The following is a 9,780-nucleotide window of genomic DNA, read 5'->3' on the forward strand; positions in this document are numbered from 1 at the left end:
TTTTTAAACAATTCACTGTCTCCATGACCCTGTGGTCCTGTATTAATTATATATTATTATTTTATTTTTTTTATAACAAATCCTCCTGATCATTGTGCCATGGATAAACCCGAATGTGAAAGCAGCCTGCAAGCTGAACTGACTGGCCTCCCTGGTTCCAGTGTAACTTGGCATCCCAGGCCGTTGCTTGGTCGTGCATGAGTTAACAGTACTGCTGGATGACAAAGGGAGGTTTTGCTCTGTTGCTTTTTTAATTTTAAAAGGCCTCCCGAGTTTTTCATCTTTAAAGGAAAAGGATGCAGCACACACAGGGTTTTGTGGCAGGAGACAAAGCAGGCTGTTATTTTTGGAGATTAGGACATGCTTGCTGGAGAGGCCAAAGCTGAGCTGCAAATTTGTTGTTTGGTCTTACTGTGTTTAAGAGGAACACAAACAGGCTCTTTAGGACCAGCAGAACCCTTTATGGTAAGTTCAAATGTTATGGTGTCTCAGCATCTTAGATGCAGAGTCCAGAGTGGCAGATGTGCAATTTGATATAACTGGAATCCATATTCCTGTTTTACTTAATGTTTGGCTTTTAAAAGGTTCATCATTAGTCATACTGTGTCAGAAAAGACTTCTAGCAGCTGACTAAAAATTGTATAGTCTCATATGTCTGTCTCATATTTCTTTGGCTTATGTATTAATCCAGTACTTTAAATAACTCTTTTGTGTGATCAATTTTGTCTTACTTTATTTTTGATGTATTTTATAATTCTTAAAATGACTTCTGCTCTGTCACTGAAATATTCAGAATCTATTCATAAACAAAGAGAAACTGAGAGAAACCTTCCCCCTTTAGCAAGTGAATTTGAAAACAAACAGTATATTTCCAGGAACAATAAGTAAAACTAGTTTAGAGTGGAAGGGGAGTTTAAGGTCAAGATTTTTGTCCTTGTGTATTTATGGACCCCAGGAAGACTAGCAACTTAATCAGTAAAAGCTAATGTCAGAATGATCTGAGTAATCATTGAACCTCATTCTCCAAATGAACATGTTTTACTTGAACAAATTAGAGCCTTTTTCTCTGAGCATATAGATTACTTAGCATACACAAACATCTGTACTCTGACAGAACATATAAAGTTTCCAATGTGGAATGAACCTCTACAACATTCATTGTACCTAAGTGTACTGATACTTTACCATTATGCTTCTAGCCTAGAGTTTAGGCAATAACCATGTACTGTTTGTGTTGTAGTGTATGTATGTACGTGCACTTCTGATGTGTTTTATACTTATATTATTTTCATGATTATATAAAGATCTTCCATTGTTTTTTATGCCTGTGATTTCTGTTCACTGTATTTATTGTAGCAGGAACAAAGCATGTTACATGTCCCAGAACCATCCGCACATGTACTGCATGTTAATTGATTACATGTGAAATGCGATTCACCTGTAATTCTGCTGTGATTCATGAATGATTTTCACATGTGATGTCCTACACATCTGAATTTATCAAATATTAAATTAGTTTTACCAGCAATATGACCTTGACCTGATGCACTGATAACGAACATCTCCTTTTACTTTTCATTACCTTCCACATCTTGTCATCATTCCACCAACTATTATTATTCCAGCTAAATATCATACTTCAAAATGCCCTAATTAAAACTGTGCAAAAGCTGTGGTCTATTTAATACGATGGTGCTGATTGAATCTGGGTGGCAGTAAGTACCACTGTCTATAAAGCCCTAGGGAAGTTTTCTATTAGACAATCCCTGGCTTCTCTCTCTCCACTCTGCTTCTTGGAGGTCATTCTCTCATTTTCAATTAATACCCCAATATTAAAATTAGGGATGCTCCGATACCACTTTTTTTCAAACCGATATGATACCGATACTTGGATCTGAGTACTTGCCGATACCGAGTACCGATACGAGTACTTATTAATGCCATTACACTTCGTACATTTACTTGGAAACGTTTTATTTTCATCAGATATTGTTTCTTTCTCTGGCTGTAAGAAATTGCTGTGACTGGCATTTGAACATTCATTATATATGGCACTGCCACACATTTTGAAAAGTGCCTTGAGATGACTGTTGTTGTGATATGGGGCTATATAAATAAAATTGAATTGAATTTTACTCAAATAGAAGTTCTGTTAAAGTACTGTTATTGACATTTTAGTATTCAACTGCATGTTTTTTTAACAAACAGAATATCTTCAAGGCAGGAGTAGGCTAAGGCAGAATGTTTAAAATGTCCAACTATTTTCTGTCTGACTGCCACAGCATCAGCCACGCTCCTCTGTGCTAAAAGCCCCTCATTAACAGCCAGCTGGAGGGTGTGTGCGACACATGGCAGGCTCAGGAGTCCAGCATCACTCATGGCTTTGATCATGTTTTTCACATTATCACGTACAACATGAACAGAACTTTTAGGGACCCCCCCATGTCTGAAGCATGTCATCAAACACACCTGCGATGGCTTGGGTGGTGTGCAAACCCCCACACTGTTTTGCATGCAGGACGACTCTTCACGGAGTAAAATCCTCATCAATCTGCTGTGCAGTTAAACTGATGAGGGACACTGGGCTAACGCTGCTCATCCAAATATCAGTGGTGAAGCTGAGGGCTGAAATGTCTTGCAACAGGCTGCGGATGTGCCTCTTCACAAAGTCATGTACTTTGGCAACACTGTGTCAGTGAAGTGTCGGCTAGGGATCTCATATCTCGGCTCCAGTACGCTGAGAAGACGTCTAATCCCATATTAACAACAACTGACAATGGCTGGTCATCAAGAGCAATGTACTGGGTCAGAGCCTCTGTTATTTTCACTGTGTGCAGGTTGTCTCTTAACATCTTCTCCCTCTTCTCCAGAGTTTGCTGCAAGTTGGTTGCTGCTGTTTGCCATTATTAGCAAACACTTCGAACTCGGCGTCATGTTGGTTTTTTAGATGTTTTATCAGAGCATAATTTGTAGTCTACTTTACTTTAGTCACCATCATCCTCTTTGAAATACCTTCCACACTGCCGACATTGCTCCTCTTAGCTCTCATTTAGCACCTGACCACCCAACTGAACGTCACTGCTGCCATAAAGTGGTATCGGGCTGTGGTATCGGAACAGTTTTAAGAGTACAAGTACGAGTACAGGAACAGGGTATCGGACCCGATACCCAATACTGGTATCGGTATCAGTGCATCCCTAATTAAAATGTACTGTTGCTCCATAACGATCTGATGACAACATTTAATCTACAGAGAATACTCTGACAGTGTATGGAAGAGGTGTCTGTGCTGTTTAAAGAGTCTCTGCTAAATCAAGTGGCCGCTTTTCTTCACATACACATCTTGACATAATTTGCTCCTCTCCTTTTTAAAAAAAAGTTTTGTTCTTATGGTTCTAAGGCCTTTTTCCTCCTGCTGTGATGATTTGGCACAGAGATCATCTGTCAGTCAAATAATGTGGGTGATACTGTGTTTTTCTACTCCTGGAATTTTCCATTTATCACATTTCATTTCTTCTTTAATGTAGTCTTCCACCACCTGGAGATGAGTTCTACAGAAGTTGATGTTATATTTATAATTTGTGCATTGATTAAAATAATTCTCCAGTATTTTAAATGGTCAGTATACATGGTTTGTTCCTTTAGTTTAGTCCTTTGGATTTAAACTTTGATGTCATCCCATTTTAGTGACTGTCAGGAAGTAAACTGACCTACCAGCTGCAGACCATTTGACTTGAAAACAGGGTTTGTATCTGTAACTGTAGTTTGTTTGTACATTTAAGTTTGTATCTGAAAGCTTAAGCTGAGAGCTATACATTTGGTTTTCTATGTCTAAGTTCTAAGTTTTAAGTCCACACATTCAGACTAAGACTTGCAAGCTCATTTTCACAAACTGTGTGGCAAAAATACTGAAATGTGTGTGCGTCTAAATGAGAACAGCCTGTTCTGACAGGTTTACTGTGTGGTAATGTTTTCTATATGTTTTCTATATGTTAAACATTTAAAAATATAAGTCAACTAAACACAGAAACTGGTTTAAGTTTAGTTATGCTAATGCTAGTTAGCTGGCTTGCTAATGTTAGCTATCTGACTAGGGCAGTCCTATTATTATTATTTTTTTATTCTAAACATTTAATTTTTTTACCTTTCCAAAAAGTTAATGTTACATTGGACACAAGTTTATGTGTTTTGTTGACTGGTGGTCGCGAAGTCCATCTTTCACAAATGAATGAGTTGACTCAACACAATCAGAGTTGACAGATAGTGTTGACTAGCAATTGCAAAACACTGGTTGGTCAGGCACAAACTCCAGGCTGTTCTCATTCTGATACAGACAAGTATTTTGTTTTTTTGTTTTTCATCTGCTCAGTTTGTGAAACTGAGTGTGCAAATCTCAGTCTGAATGCACTGACTTGCAAAACAGAGTTTTCAATGACTGTACAGTTACAAACATAAATGTAGTTTACAACACTATGCTTACAGATAACCCTGTGTTCAAGTACATCTTTTCGAATGATATAATATTACATACAGTCCATTTTACTGTGGTTACACAGTCACAAATAAATTAAGGTATTCTAAGTGGATGCATTTGTAATGTCAGAGATCAGGAGGAAAATAATCAAAAGAGCTATAGCAAATCAAAAATACAAATGAAATGCTTAAAGCTCTCGAAGGAAGAAAAGTGGGCAGAAAATTTAAAAAAAAAAAAAAAAAGTTAAAAGACCTTGAGAACGATGGGCAAAATGTTTTAACAGTTAACTCAAAAGTTAACTCTTAACACTGGCATCTGTAACATTCATGCTAAATCTAGCTACAGTAATATTAACTGTCCACTGGTGCAAATGAATGAACAATGGAGCTCATTTTACATAGCCTTTTCAAGGTGGAAATTTTGTGCCATTATTCTGCCTTGCATTCTATATAAAATGTACAGAGGAGGGGTCCGCATCGCCCCACTGTGAAGCTGGTACAGGAGGTAATCACAGAGGGGAACTGATAAGACAAAGAGACAGAATGGCAGAACACTGTTCAACTTTATCAGTGTATAAGTACACAAACACACGCACACACCTAAATTATATACTATGTTGTAATCCCTTCTAATAAATGTTTCTGAACATACTCTGCAGAACCCCAAACCCTTCCACCTTTACTATGTATTGATATGGTAATTTTGGTTGCAGTCATTAATTTAATTATTAATGCGTGTTCCATTCTGACAGTTATTTTGGCTATCCTTTTACTTTAAGGGTGGTGCCCTGAAGTGGATTTAATGTAAATCAAATCTAATTTAACCAATAATTAGCATTAATTTCTGATTCAAAATTGCTAAGCAATTGCACCTACAAAATACCCTACAGTACAATTTCTGTTGTTAGTATATAATGTATATATTTGTTGTTACTATATACTGCATATATGAGTAATGCTGGCATCGGTGGTGCAGTGGCTAGCATTGTCGCCTCACAGCGGTTATAAGAACCCGTGTGTTTGCATGATTTCCCTGTGCCTGTATGGATTCTCTCTGGGTTCTCCAGTTTCCTCCCACAGTCCAAAGACATTAATTAGTGTAAGTGGTTAATTGGTGACTCTAAATTGCCTGTAGGCCTGTAGAATATGCACCCAGGACCGTGCCTATTATAACATCCAGCATGCTTACAGGACTGTTTCTCTCCCCCACCTGGGTCAGTCAGACCAACATCATTGCTCCTGTTTCCTGAATGCACCCCCCTCACATGAACAACAGAGCAAACCGCTACAACTATTACAACTTAGCCTTAGGGTGCACTATCCCAGTTACAGGACTGCTTTGACAACCTGAATGGAACCTGTTCAATCAGGGAGACCTGGAAGAATATACAGATATTGTGTTGTTTTACATCAAATTCTGTGCAGACAATGTCATGTCTACAAGCTAGTCCAAAGGTTTTCTAACCAGAAACCCTGGATGAGGTCCAACACTGCCTTCAGCTCAGGTGACAAAGCACAGTATGGTGCTGCTAGAGCTAAACTAAAGAGGGGCATCAGGGAAACAAAGCAGGCCCACAAGGAAAAAATTGACACACAGTGATCCACAGAGGGTGTGGCAAGGGCTGCAGCACTTAATGAACTACAGAGGCAGAACTAACAGCACTGCAGCCAACTACCACACCCCTTGTGCCTTGAACTGAAGGAACAGGAGATGAGGCTAAGATCAGTTAATCCAAGGAAGGCTGCAGGACTGGATGGTGTACCCAGCAAAGTACTCCAGGTATGTGCCGACCAGTTCATTGGGGTCTTCACACAGACATTTAACACCTCCCTGTGGCAAGCCACCATACTTCCCTGCTTGAAGTCGGCAACCATCATCTCTGTCCCCAAAAAGGCAGCCCTGTAGGACCTGAATGACTACAGACCGGAAAAACTGGCCCTTCACCACATCAAAACCAGCCTCCCGCCCACCTTCAACCCACATCAATTTGCCCACAGAGCCAACAGGTCAACTGAGGATGCTATAGCCATCACTGTCCACACCGCGCTGAGTCACCTAGAACACCGAAAGAGCTATGTGAGGATGCTCTTCATCAACTTTAGCTTTAGCATTCAACACCATCGTATCGGACATCCTGGTTGGTAAACTGCTGGATTAAAACACTGTAAATGGTAAATGGACTGTACTTCTATAGCACTTTTCTAGTCAGATTGACCACTCAAAGCGCTTCACACTACAGATCACACGTACAATCTTGTACATGGTCATCCAGGACATAGTTGTGGGCATCTAAAGATTATATACCCTCAGTTTCTCTTTAGCATAAATGCTTGGTTTCTCATTCAGATAGGTATAAATGCTTGGCCTGTAATCCTGTCAGATCATCCATGCATTGAGTTAGCGTGTATGGGCCATTTTGGTCCCACTGGTTAATGTTAACTTTTTCATGAGTTTATGCTGTATTGGTGTCAAGTGGACCCTTGATTACACCGCCTTTGCTTGTTTACACTGAACTACACAAAGCCGCATAACGCCAAATCAGAGGCATGACAGCAAACTCTATCAGTCAGTGTCTGTTCCACTGAGCCAACTCTGCCTTTTACACAGATGTCAATTAGGCTCTGTAACTACCTTCGCCATTGGCTTAAAGGTTGCACAACAATGCCCCCCGGCTCAGTTTTATACAAAATGGTAAGGCGGAATAACAATGCAACATTCCCGCCTTGAATGGACTGTATAAAAGAGACTACAGTCACACATTTCATTTGCAACACTCAAATTCAGTACAGGTCAAAATATGACCTGAGAATTGATCCGTATTTCAAGCTATTTGTACGGAAATGGGTGGATGGATAGATAGATGGATAGAGGATATGTTAATGTCACCATTTGTTTTCAGTGTACACATTGCCTCCAGAACATATACATACTTCCATAATGACGGTTTCATACACATGCAGATAAAAAAATGTAACACTTTTTCTAATTATGTGTGCAGGTGACATATAATCAGTATGGTTAGGATTAGTGTGGGAGATCCAGACACTAAATATCACCCTGGGCCCCATAAAGACAAAGGCCTTTTTCTTCTAAAATTCACAACAGTTCATTCACATGAACAGAAATAAAGTGATCAGATTAGAAAAGTCAAGTCAAATCCACTTATGAAGATACAATTCTTGAACCTATGAAAAAACACCACAGGGGTGAATGCTTCTTAATCAGTGTGCTGCATCATGTCAGATCCCAGCCTAAAGAGAGATGTCTATATCTAATAGGTGTATGGTCACCAGGTGATCAGCCTCAGCAATAATGTAGCTGTCAAATGGCTCATCCAATCACTGTCATGGCTGTGTCTCAGTTTGATATGTGTGTGTGTGTGTGTGTGTGTGGTGGTGGTGGTGGTGGGGTGTTAGCACCAGAACTAACATGGTGCATAATGACAGGTGGTGTGTCTAAAGTAATGTCTACATTTCATACCAGCAAGGTTAAAAGGCAAACATCTACATCATTAAATTGTCTGTCAGAGGGTCTCTCTAATTACTGCTCTCAATTGGCTGCACCTCAGTTTGCCAAGGTCTTTTAGCACTGAAGCATCTAAGATTCACCAAGGTACGTGTGTGTGTATTTGCATGATCACACACCTACCTGTGTTCATGCTTAAGAGTGGTTTTGACACCCACTAATGAATTAAGCAATTAACTACTGAAGGAACGAATTGTAGACATGACATTGTAGGAAATCAGGAATATAATTAGGAATATTGCATAAACTGTAATGCAGTGGCCTGTATGTAAGTCATACAGGGGGTGGGGAGGGATGATGAAGGCAGGGCTGGCCAGCAGATGAGGGAGATGGTGGTGGAGGTTGGGGTGTAGATGAAGTCCTGGTAGGTCAGGTGAGTATGGTGAGGAGGCGAGACAGGCACTGGAGCACAGAGGAGATGGGATTAGTAGAGGTACACAAAAGATTTACTCAGAACGTATGTGATACTGAGTGGCCATAAGTCTAAATACCACTGGCTTTTAGCAGAACAATCTCGTGAGGATTGGCTCAGTTCTTCAGTTCTACTGCATGGTTGAATAGTGATGAGGGACGGTACACTGATTAGCCTGTGGAGCCACGCCTCCAACACATACACACACACAGACAAGGGGGGAGGAGACACTATGGGGGACAAGGAGGGAGAACAGGAAAACACAAGGAAACTATGAGGGGAGCATGACAGTAATAACAACCCAATAATCAGAATTGTTTCAAGGGACACAGCATTTGTTGTTGTACATGCAACACTTTAATCCTGAATGCTGTTAGACCACTCACACTCTTTGTCATTTCTCAATCATGTTGTCTGTAGGTTCTATTTCATAAGGGCATTGCCCTCTAAGAGCTGTTGCTATGGGGTTTATTTATATATATGCAGAGTGGTGATGATTTTCTTTGACACCCTGTGCCCAGCAGTGAGCGCAGCGGAGAAGTAGCAGTGGTTGTCAAAAAAGCAACACAGTTTCGTCTCTTTGCTCCTATACTCTTTTGCCTCATATTTCTTTTTCCTCTGTGCCACAAGGTCAGTTATTTTCCAAAAACTATTTAAAACACATCACTGCGTGACATGTTCCTTCAGAAGCTCATTGGAAGCATCATGGACATAAGACATATAGAAAGAATTTTCAGCTCACAGTAGAAGTGCTAATTTAATCAATCAATTTAATCAATTTTAATTGATTGATTGAGTTAATCTTTATAAAGTGAACTGAACTCAACTGTATCAGCAGTATGGCTGGTAGGTAGTGTTAAATAATGGCGAAGAATATGACAATAATAAAAAATAAACTGTATCCTTACATAGTTACTGCTTTCTCAACATTGCATACCCACACTATTTTAGTGTCTATAAATGAATTATACAGTTTCAGCAATACTTTATCCAGCAACTATATACTTCAAAGAAAATGTCCCGTTTATAAAAATGTGAAATGCCGTTTCCTGCTCCACAAATGAATTACGTTTGGTTAGAACTGCACTTTGATACTAAGTACAAATACTACAACAGAGACAACACAGGGCTTTATATGAATATCCTTGTCATGAAATCATGAAATCGTGAATACTGAAATCAAAAATCAATCAAATCATTAATTGAAACAAGTAAACAATGAAATACTAAGATGATGACACTATGAAATCATGAATAATTAAATCATGAAATAATGAAACGAATCATGAAATAATGAAATCTCGAAAAGTCCTCATTTCGCTGTCTAGAAGAGATAATCTGATCGACTGATTTAGACAAAAACATCAAC

The sequence above is a fragment of the Lates calcarifer genome, linkage group LG4 (genome assembly GCF_001640805.2).
Source record: "Lates calcarifer isolate ASB-BC8 linkage group LG4, TLL_Latcal_v3, whole genome shotgun sequence".
In the NCBI taxonomy this organism is placed as follows: domain Eukaryota; kingdom Metazoa; phylum Chordata; class Actinopteri; family Centropomidae; genus Lates; species Lates calcarifer.